We start from the raw sequence: 10290 nt of genomic DNA, 5'->3' as shown, positions 1-10290 counted from the left end.
AGATCTGTACGCAGGTTCAGTGAAGTGAAGGCGTGTATACACGCTGGTGTAGTGAATACAAACAGCATATACGCAGGTTGGTCCACACTCAGAAGCGTATGCACGCAAGTTTCAGGTTATTGAAGTAGCGTATATCTTTTGAGTTGTGATCTAGCTGCTTCTGTTTATTGCTGCAGTGGTCTAGGTTCAGAATTTGGTGTGTTATTACTGTTACTATGTTTTTTTGGGTACATCTATCAGAGAAGTATCTACTTGATTCAGTTCTAATTTGTGAAAAGGAGATTGTTTGATGCAGAAATTCTTGATGATTGATTGATGTTCATGGATCCAGTCTGAAAATTTATGAAACGTGGTCCCTGGAAGAAAGAGAAGGTTGTAGCCTTTTGTAGGCCAGCACCTATGTACTAGTATCTTGGCTAGTGCAAGAGCTGAGGGGGTTGTAGCTCCCTTCCAGGAGAAGCTGAAGAACGAGAGAGGGTTGTAGCTCTCCGCAGGTTGCAGCCTGTGTACTAGTAAAGGACTGCACCAGTATATTGTAAAAAGAAGTTCCTAATTAAAGGAAGATAGAGACGAATTGCAACAGGTGGTTTTCACCCACATTGGGTTTCCACCTTATATCTTGTGTTCTTGTGTGTGATTGTCTTCTGCTCGGTTTTACTGTTTCTGGTTACTTTTTATTTAATTCTGCTACACAGATTAACAATCAACATCTGAAAGATAAAGTAAATTATAAGTTTTCATTGTATACGCGGGTTTCCTTCTACATAGTTGCGTATATACGTGGATTTAATTAACTGAAGTAGCGTATATTATCTGGATTTGAAAAAGGGAATATTTGACTTGATAATACTGATTCACCCCCCCTCTCAGAATTATTTCCAACAATTGGTATCAGAGCAGGACCTTCTGAAGAATCTTGTTCACTTGAAGGAAGATCCATCATCATGAGCAACTACAAGAGAGAAGCATCAATCAGGCTACCGATTTTTGGTGGGACCAACTTCGTCTATTGGAAGGTAAGAGTCACAACCTATCTGCAATCTCTTGGTACAGAAGTCTGGGATATCATAGATATAGGGTACACTTTTCCATCAACAACTCCTACAGATCCGGTTGAGAAGAAGAAATATGAAACAAATGAAAAGGCTGTCAATACTCTATTAGGATGTCTATCTCAATTAGAATTTGTGAAGGTTATGCAGTATAAATCCACAAAAGAAATATGGGACAAGATTGTTCTGAGCTATGAAGGAGATGAACAGGTAAAACGAGCAAAACTTCAAACCCTCATAATTCAGTATGAAAATCTCAGAATGCACAATGATCAGAGTGTGGCTAACTATTTCCTTCGTGTAGATGAGATTGTTAATTGTATGAAAAATTTGGGTGAAGAAATAAAAGAGGTTGTTGTGGTTGAAAAGGTTCTAAGATCTTTGTCCCCTAGGTTTGAATCTAAAGTTTCTGCAATAGAAGAAAAAGAGAATCTACGAAACCTTACCATGTCACAGCTACACGGAATTCTGACTGCTTATGAAATGAGGAAAGGAGGACCATCAGATAGGAGAGAAGCTGCCTTCAAGGCTTTAGGCAAAGGAGATTACTATGAGTCAGGACACGTGTCAGAAGAAGAAGAAGAATCAGATTTTGTCAAAAACCTTCAACGGGGTGTTGGACGATTCTGAGGTAAGCTACCTTTCAAATGCTTTGCTTGTGGAAGAGTCGGTCACTATGCTGCCAAATGTCCTCATAAGGATAAGATTGACAAGGGAAAGGAACCTGTTAGATGGAACAAGAAACAGAATGCAAATAAGAAAAGCTATTACACTCATGAAGATAGTGATGGACTTTCAAATAGTGACGAAGATGAACAAGGTAATAATTACAAACTTTTAATGGCTTTTGAAGATGATGATTACATGGATGCTATAGATGAAGAAGGTATTTATGAAGAGATTTCTAAACTCTAAATTTGTTTAGAAGAGAAAAATGTGATTATTGATTCTCTGCAATGTCAACTGGATGAAAGGGAAAAACATCATGAAAAATTGGAATGTGAAATTGTGGGACTTAGAAAAGAGATTGAGAAAACTAAAGCTCTTAATCTTAGATTTGTTAAAGGATCTAAAATTCTAGATGAGATTATCAATGTGCAACGTTCCCCACTAATCAAGACAGGTCTGGGATATAATGAAGAAGCATCTCAAGCGTAGAAACCATCCACCTCACAAAGTGATCTTGATGCAGCAAGGAGGAATGAGCAAAAGACCAATGGAGATCACTAGGTAAAATAGGGACGATTTACATCAAGAATAAACAAAGACTACCAGGTAAATCGGGGGCAATCCACCTTAAGGATGAACAAAAGCTACAACTAGCCATAGGTAAAATCTTCTCAATTTTCCTCAAGAATGGATGACAATAGAAACTACAATCATTTGGCTGGTAGATTTGATAATCGCAGGAGTTTCTTCAATGGCCAATGTTTCTCTTGCCATAACTTTGGCCACAAAGCAGCTCAATGTGTTGCCTATAAAACAATCATGACTAGAGAAGCTCAAAAACAAAGAAGTATGACTGGAATCACGAAAAGGACCTATAACAACTTTTCCGCCCTTGAAAGTGAAATTGAATGTTCTATTTGTAATAACTTCGGTCATGAAGATTCTGAATGCAGGAGCAGGTTTCAGAAGACAACTCAGAAGGAACAAATCTCAAGTGCCAGAACATGGAGAATGAAGGAACTGCAACCAGAAAGATGTGGGATAGCTTTATATGCAGAATGACAGGAAAATCAATGGTACATCGGCAGTGGATGTTCGAAGCATATGACAGGTGATAAAGAAAAACTTCAATCATATAGTGCTTTAGAAAAAGGAAAGAAAGTTTCTTTTGGAAATGATACCCCTGCAGTCATAAAAGGAAAAGGCACTATTCAGTTGAAAGAAAAAGTCAAACCTGGAAATGTTTTGTATGTTGATGGCTTGAGGCATAATCTACTGAGTGTTAATGATATGTGCGATCAAGGAACTGAGGTAATATTTCGATCAAATGGATGTAGTGTTCGTGATCTTGATACAGGAAAAATAGTGATCAAAGGCATAAAACAATGTAAACTTTGAAACGGGAACTGATACTGTTACCCGTTTTGTAGAGATAGCAAAAAAGTGACCCGATTTTGAAAAGGGGTGATGCAGAACACACATGTCTTTTTTAGAGCATAGTTTTTGGCACTTTAATTTTTTTTTATGTACATTACGTTTTAGAATGGTAGTGATTTTCATGCTGATTTAAAAAAGTGGTAATTCTGCATCAGGCCATTTTTTTAAAAGACCTATTTTTTGACTTTAAATTTTCTAATGTATGAAATGTAAATAATTATTTTCTAAATTTAATAATTTTTGAAGTGGTCTTCTTCTTCATATTTTCTTGTTTTTATTTTAATTTTTTTTTGTAGTGAGGTTTTTATTGTTTTGCATATTTAAAGAAGGTCGATATTTTGAATTTTCGATATTCTACATATTTATACATCGTTAATTAATATTTCAATCCAAATGAAATAATTGTCTCTAAAAAACAATAATTTTTAACAATTGACAAAAAAAAAACCATTTTTAACATAAATATAACTAAAAAACTACACGTTTTGATAATTTTTTGTAATTTTTTGCTAGAGATGACATGTCAAAATCACAATTTTTATAGGAAAATTTTAACTAAAAATGGTTAAATAATAGTTTTTTTTATGAATTTCATGTCAAAAAATAATAATAATCACTGTTTTTTTTCAAAAAATAATGATTAACATAAAAATGAATGCGAAAATCACATAATACAAATATTGAACACATAACAACCTTAATTGAGTGCTTATTCTTCTCATAAAATGTCAAAGTCAAAACATTACAAGTATAACTAATTAATAGTTTCAAAAAACGAGCTTGATTTCCAAGCATAACTTAAATTTAATCAACAATGTCACGTAATCCAAACTCTTCGTCCTCTGGAGTTTCATCATTGTCTTCTTCCACAATATTTTCTGCTTCATTTTTCTCATTTTCCTCCTCTAATGGATCTTTGATGTCTGCGAATCTCCCAATATATGCCTTTCCAATCATTCCATGTAATGGTGGTTGGGGTTCCTTTGCCTTTTTCGTCACACGTAATTCACTAAAGTCCCCTTTCTTCAACCCAATTTCTTTCATTGCATCTGGAAGAAATTGAAGAGCATTAATTCTTTGCTAAATAAAATTGCACTGTATTGGATCTTTTTCAATGGCAATGCAATTTCTTCCTTTTTGAAGGAAACATGTTAGTGTTGTACCTAATTATCAAGCACAAAAGAAATAATGAAGTAAATTAGTACAATGACATATAAATTAATAAATAACATATTGAAATTCAATTCCATATAATAAAACTTACCTGAGCCAAAAAATAAATCCAAAACCCAATCTCCTTCATTTGACTGCCGCAAAGACATGGCTAAATCGAGCTCCTAAATAACATTGGGTTACATTGTTTAAGTGCTCAAACGGCTTGATCGAGCGCTTAAAAAGGGCTCAATCGAGCAATCATTTTTTCCACCCAAATGTGCCATCTCTTGCCAAAAAGTGTAACCTAGCTCCATGCTTTCACCCTTATAGATTATGAATTTCTAACAATCTATATCCTAATTATTATTATTATCCAATTTTAAGGTCATAGCCAAGCCAGACACCAAATTGGTGTATGAGACCCCCTTGTTTGTGGGACAAGAGACCCACCTCCACACAACGATTTGATTATTATGTCTACGAAGGCATACCTACTCTAACCCCTTCTGGTTTTTGAACCTGTGACCTCTTAGGAGGAAACACATGCTCTTAACCATTAGGCCTATTCATGCTCTAAGAAAGTGGATTTGATTAGCTAAAGATAGTAATCTAGAAACTCACAATTATAACTCACGATCACAATATATAACACACATGTAACACACCTGTAAGATTACAAATTATGATAATATGTTTGAGAATACAAGCATAACTATTTCCTTTTATGCATCTCCAATGGGAATGTAATTATGAACTAGAATCTAGCCTAGGTTTGGAGGTTGTGTTTTAAAAATTGATGCATTAATAAAGCCTATATGTGTAATCTTAAATGTATAAAATTGTATTTTATGCTATTTCAAAAAAAATTATTTGAACGTTCCTTTTGTTAGGTTTAAAGGTTACATAATTTAGCACAAAATTTAACGTTGATTTCCATGTTATTAATTTGTTTCAGTTTCCAAAAAATTATATATTTGAATATTGATATAAACTATATTAATACTATCTATCTATCTATATAACATAATATTATATTAGTTTAATTTAATGATATATATTTAACATATTCCCACATAACTTTTCCAAAAGTCATTGCTACTATCATATAACTTTGAAATATACTCTAAAATATCTATAGAAATCTTTTACTTTTCACAAAATATCATATATATATTCTCAAGTAACTCTTAATCATAAACGCACAAAGTCATTACAATCATGGTATTATAGTTATCATATCACTAGAAGAAAAAAATAACATTTCACCCACCACTCCCAATTAACCTTATGAATATACTAATTATATATATATATATATAACAAGTTAGTTAATTCTAATGTCTGACGCAACCAACCCAACGTTTCTTGTTGCTAAGTTGTGGTGTAAAATCATCTCCTATTGCATATTATTGCATATCGCTATCATAGAGGACAAAGTTAACCATTTCCTGCTTCTAAACCTTTAAACGTTTTCCTAGATTCCATTAATAGTTAAATATATTGGTGAGTGGACTTTAACCATTTATGCGATTGGCAACTCTCGCATAGAATCCCTAATATCTCTCTTCTTCGGGACCTCCAGTAATGACCAAAGACCTAACAATAAAATTCGGCCTTACTTTTTGCTTCTCTACCATGAAAATATCTAACGATGCTAAAATGGGTTTGGCTTAAAAGAAGTGAACACCTATGCCGAAAAAGAAAGATCCAGAAATAGCCCATGGAACAACATAATCTATATTCAAGATGATACACAATATAGACTTTCTGTATCTTAGAGTTAACAAGGAATGTGAGCTTTTTGGTCTTTAACTTCATATTCCTTCATCTTTCTGCAAAATGAATTGTTATTTTATAATTATAAACATCTTTAATTAAATACTTTCCTATTTAGGCTTAAATATATTATTTTACTAGGTGATTTTAGATTAGATTTTCATATTTTAACTTTGTAATTAAGAATATATAAATATATTTATATACCATTAAATAAAGATATTTATATGTAAGAGTTAAAAATATCATCGATCAGCTGATTTCCTATTTTATAGATTTATTATTTTATTGAGTGATTTTAGATTAAATTTTCATATTTGACTAATGTAAATAAGAATGTGGAAATATATTTATATTTCTCTTTCCTTACTGTGAGTATATAAATCGGTTTTGCGTTGCATAGGACTTGTTTATTGTAAACTAAAAATAAAATGGTTGAAAAGTATATGATTCAGGTTTGAAATTTTCGGTTGCACATGATTGTTTGGATCATTTGAATTTGTATTAGAATTATTTTGAAATTGGAATTTTTATTTCTTTGTATATTTAAATAAATTAATACAATCACAGGCGGGGCGATTCTCAGAATCGCCCTATGTGCCCATGCCTGCATGCAATTTTTTCGGCTCTGACGCGAAAAGATTTAAATGCTTCTGCAAACTCCTTCGCTGAGACGTATTGGTATGGCTTCTCATTGCTAGTACACCAGTACTGTTCCTAATCTTTTCTGAGAATCGCGGGGTGGCTGGGGCGATTCTGAGAATCGTGGGGTGGCGGGGCGATTCTCAGAATCGCCCCATGTGCCCATGCCTGCATGCAATTTTTTCGGCTCTGACGCGAAAAGATTTAAATGCTTCTGCAAACTCCTTCGCTGAGAAGTATTGGTATGGCTTCTCACTGCTAGTACACCAGTACCTGCATGCAATTTTTTCAGCTCTGACGCGAAAAGATTTAAATGCTTCTGCAAACTCCTTCGCTGAGACGTATTGGTATGGCTTCTCACGGCTAGTACAACAGTACTGTTCCTAATCTTTTCTGGGAATCGCGGGGTGGCTGGGGTGATTTTGAGAATCGCAGGGTGGCGGGCGATTCTCAAAATTGCCCCATATAGTAAAGCCCCGGGGCGATTCTCAAAATCGCGGGGTGGTGGGCGATTCTGAAAATCACCCCATATGGAAAGCCATACCGATATGTCTCAGCGAAGCCATACTGATAATTTGAAAGTTCAAAGGAATGATGGTGTACTAGCAGTGGGAAGCCATACTGATAATTTGAAAGTTCAAACGAATTGAAAAACAACATTACAAGTCTACCGACCTTTTGTTTGACGATCGTGGGCACATGGGGCGATTCTGAGAATCCCCCTGCGACCCCGCGATTCTCAGAATCGCCCTAGCCACCCCGTGATTCTCAGGAAAAATCAGGAACAGTACTGGTGTACTAGCAGTGGGATTGTATGCAGGCGTGGGCACATGGGGCAATTCTGAGAATCGCCCAGCCACCCCGCGATTCTCAAAATCGTCCCAGCCACACCGCGATTCTCAGAAAAGATCAGGAACAGTACTGGTGTACTAGCAGTGGGAAGCCATACCGATACGTCTCAGCGAAGGAGTTTCGGGAATTCATCTGTTTCAGACAAAAGGCCATTTCTGCATAAACCCGGACCACTGAAAGGCATGGCCCGCTTTTACTCCTCATACTTGCAGCTAACGCATTCTTACAAATCATCAGACAAGCATGGTGATTGCCTGTGTTAACTTAGCGTGGTGACCGCAGTTGTCAATTTAATTCGCTAATTCCAACCTTGGAAAGCACGATAACTCTGACCTACTCTAATTATAGAGAGCATTTCTCAGTGCAACCAATCACACAAATTGGAAATTTTGTTTATTATTTCCTGATTGCTGCCTTAAAATAAAAAAATTGAGTAGATAGACCCATGTGTAGTTGTTTCCTGTCTCGATCTTATAATAATGCAACATGTTTGTAATATTTATGACCCATTTAGTGGCCAAACGGCACTATGCTAGTTATGTTTTCGATGGATCACGCACGTGGCTCAGCTTCTCTATATTGAGCCCCAGTTCGCATTACCAAGCAAATGCCATTGATTTGGAGTTAAAATGAGAGGACTCTTTGGATTCAATGTTGTAGAATTCGTAAGAAAAAGGAAGCGATCTCAATGGATCTCGCTGGGGCTAATGTCTAAATAGATACAGTTGAGCAATGGCACCTCATTGCACTGCTGGGTTTTACAGAGCAATAATCCACAGAGTGTGGGGAATCAACAGCCGGGTCTACTTCTAATTCACGGTTTTAGGATAGATGGCCTAATGGCATGGGATACCCAAATCGTGGCTCTCGGAAAGGACTTCAACCTCCTAATCCCCGACCTCATATTCTTTGGGGATTCCACCACGACGAGCACTGAACGCAGCGAGATTTTTCAAGCCGAGTGCCTCAACTGTATCCTCCATTGTCTAAGAGTGGAGAGCGTGATCGTGGTTGGGCATAGCTACGGTGGCTTCGTGGCCTTCTGGATGGCACACAAATACCCTAACGTTGTCCGTCGCCTGGTTATCGTCAGCTCCGCAATTTGCATGACGCCGTCGACCAATGATCGTCTTCTTGAAGAATTGGGGTCATCAGACATTAAAGAAGTCCTCCTTCCCAACAATGCGGGAGATTTGAGAAAATCAATGAACGTTACTTTCCACAGAATGCCCTGGCTTCCTGATTTTATATACAATGACTTCATGCAGGTATACTATATCTATAATTTATCAGATTGAGTAGGCCTAATTTTTAATAACATCTATTTTCTCATTAACATTACAAGTCTGAAACCAAAGACGATAAGTTAAAATGCAAAAGTACCTGTAATTTATCAGATCGAGTAGGCCTAATGTGTAATAACATACGTTTTCTCATTAAAATTACAAGTCTGAAACCAAAGATGATAAGTTTTGGAACCATTGATTGAAGCTTAAGATTCTTGAATTTGGATGAAATCAAGCAGGACGTTCTAATAATTTGGGGGGAGAAGGATCGAACGTTCATGCTAAAGCAGGCCTATAAGATCGAGACAGAAAACAGCTACACATGGGTCTATCTACTCAATTTTTTATTTCAAGGCAGCAATCAGGAAATAATAAACGAAGGCAGTTGTCTATAACGCGACTTTTTGAAAGTCTTTCCGGCGGATTTTTCCGGTCGAAATCCGGCAGGAATTATTGGAATTGCAAGTTTAATAGCTAGTTTCTGCACAATGAAAGCGTCCCAGGGGTTTTTCAGGGTGCTGAATCCAAATATGCAATTAAAAAACCATTTTAACTGCAAGAAATCAAGATTTGACCTCAATTCTTCCGCAGGATTCCGTCACCGAAATCTTCAAAAAGTCGCATTATAGAAAACTCTTAAACGAAGTTTCCAATTTGTGTGATTGGTTGCACTGACAAATGCTCTCTATAATTAGAGTAGGTCAGAGTTATCGTGCTTTCCAAGGCTGGAATTATCAAATTAAATTGACAACTGCGGTCACCACGGTAAGTTAACACGGGCAATCACCATGCTTGTCTGATGACTTGTAAGAATGCGTTAGCAGCAAGTATGAGGAGTAAAAGCGGGCCATGCCTTTGAGTGGTCCCGGTTTATGCGGAAATGGCCTTTTGTCTGAAACAGATGAATTCCGGAAACTCCTTCGTTGAGATGTATCGGTATGGATTCCCACTGCTAACACACCAATACTGTTCCTGATCTTTTCTGAGAATCGTGGGGTGGCTGGGGCTATTCTGAGAATCGCGGGGTGGCGGGGTGATTCTCAGAATGGCGGGGTGTGCTCACTCGCATGCAATCCCACTGCTAGTACACCAATACTGTTCCAGATCTTTTTTGAGAATCGCGGGGTGGCTGGGGCAATTCTGAGAATCGCGGGGTGGCAGGGCGATTCTCAAAATCGCCCCATGTGCCCACGATTGTCAGACAAATGTTCGGTAGACTTGTAATGCTGTTTTGCAATTCGTTTGAACTTTCAAATTATCGGTATGGCTTCCCACTGCTAGTACACCATCATTCGTTTGAACTTTCAAATTATCAGTATGGCTTCGCTGAGACGTATTGGTATGGCTTCCCACATGGGGTGATTCTGAAAATCGCCTCGCCACCCCGCGATTCTCAGAATCGCCCCAGCCACCCCGCGATT

General features: G+C 36.9%; 1 pseudogene; it reads left to right on the top strand.

The window, feature by feature from the left end:
* The first annotated feature begins 8212 nt into the window (after window positions 1-8212).
* Window positions 8213-8881, top strand: LOC149167235 (uncharacterized; annotated as a pseudogene).
* The last annotated feature ends 1409 nt before the right edge of the window (window positions 8882-10290 follow it).

Source organism: Pinus tabuliformis, chromosome 5_1, assembly GCF_031772625.1.
Source record: "Pinus tabuliformis cultivar Carrire ecotype Pingquan chromosome 5_1, CPIR1, whole genome shotgun sequence".
Classification (NCBI taxonomy): domain Eukaryota; kingdom Viridiplantae; phylum Streptophyta; class Pinopsida; order Pinales; family Pinaceae; genus Pinus; species Pinus tabuliformis.
This window is presented reverse-complemented; position numbering and strand designations above follow the sequence as displayed.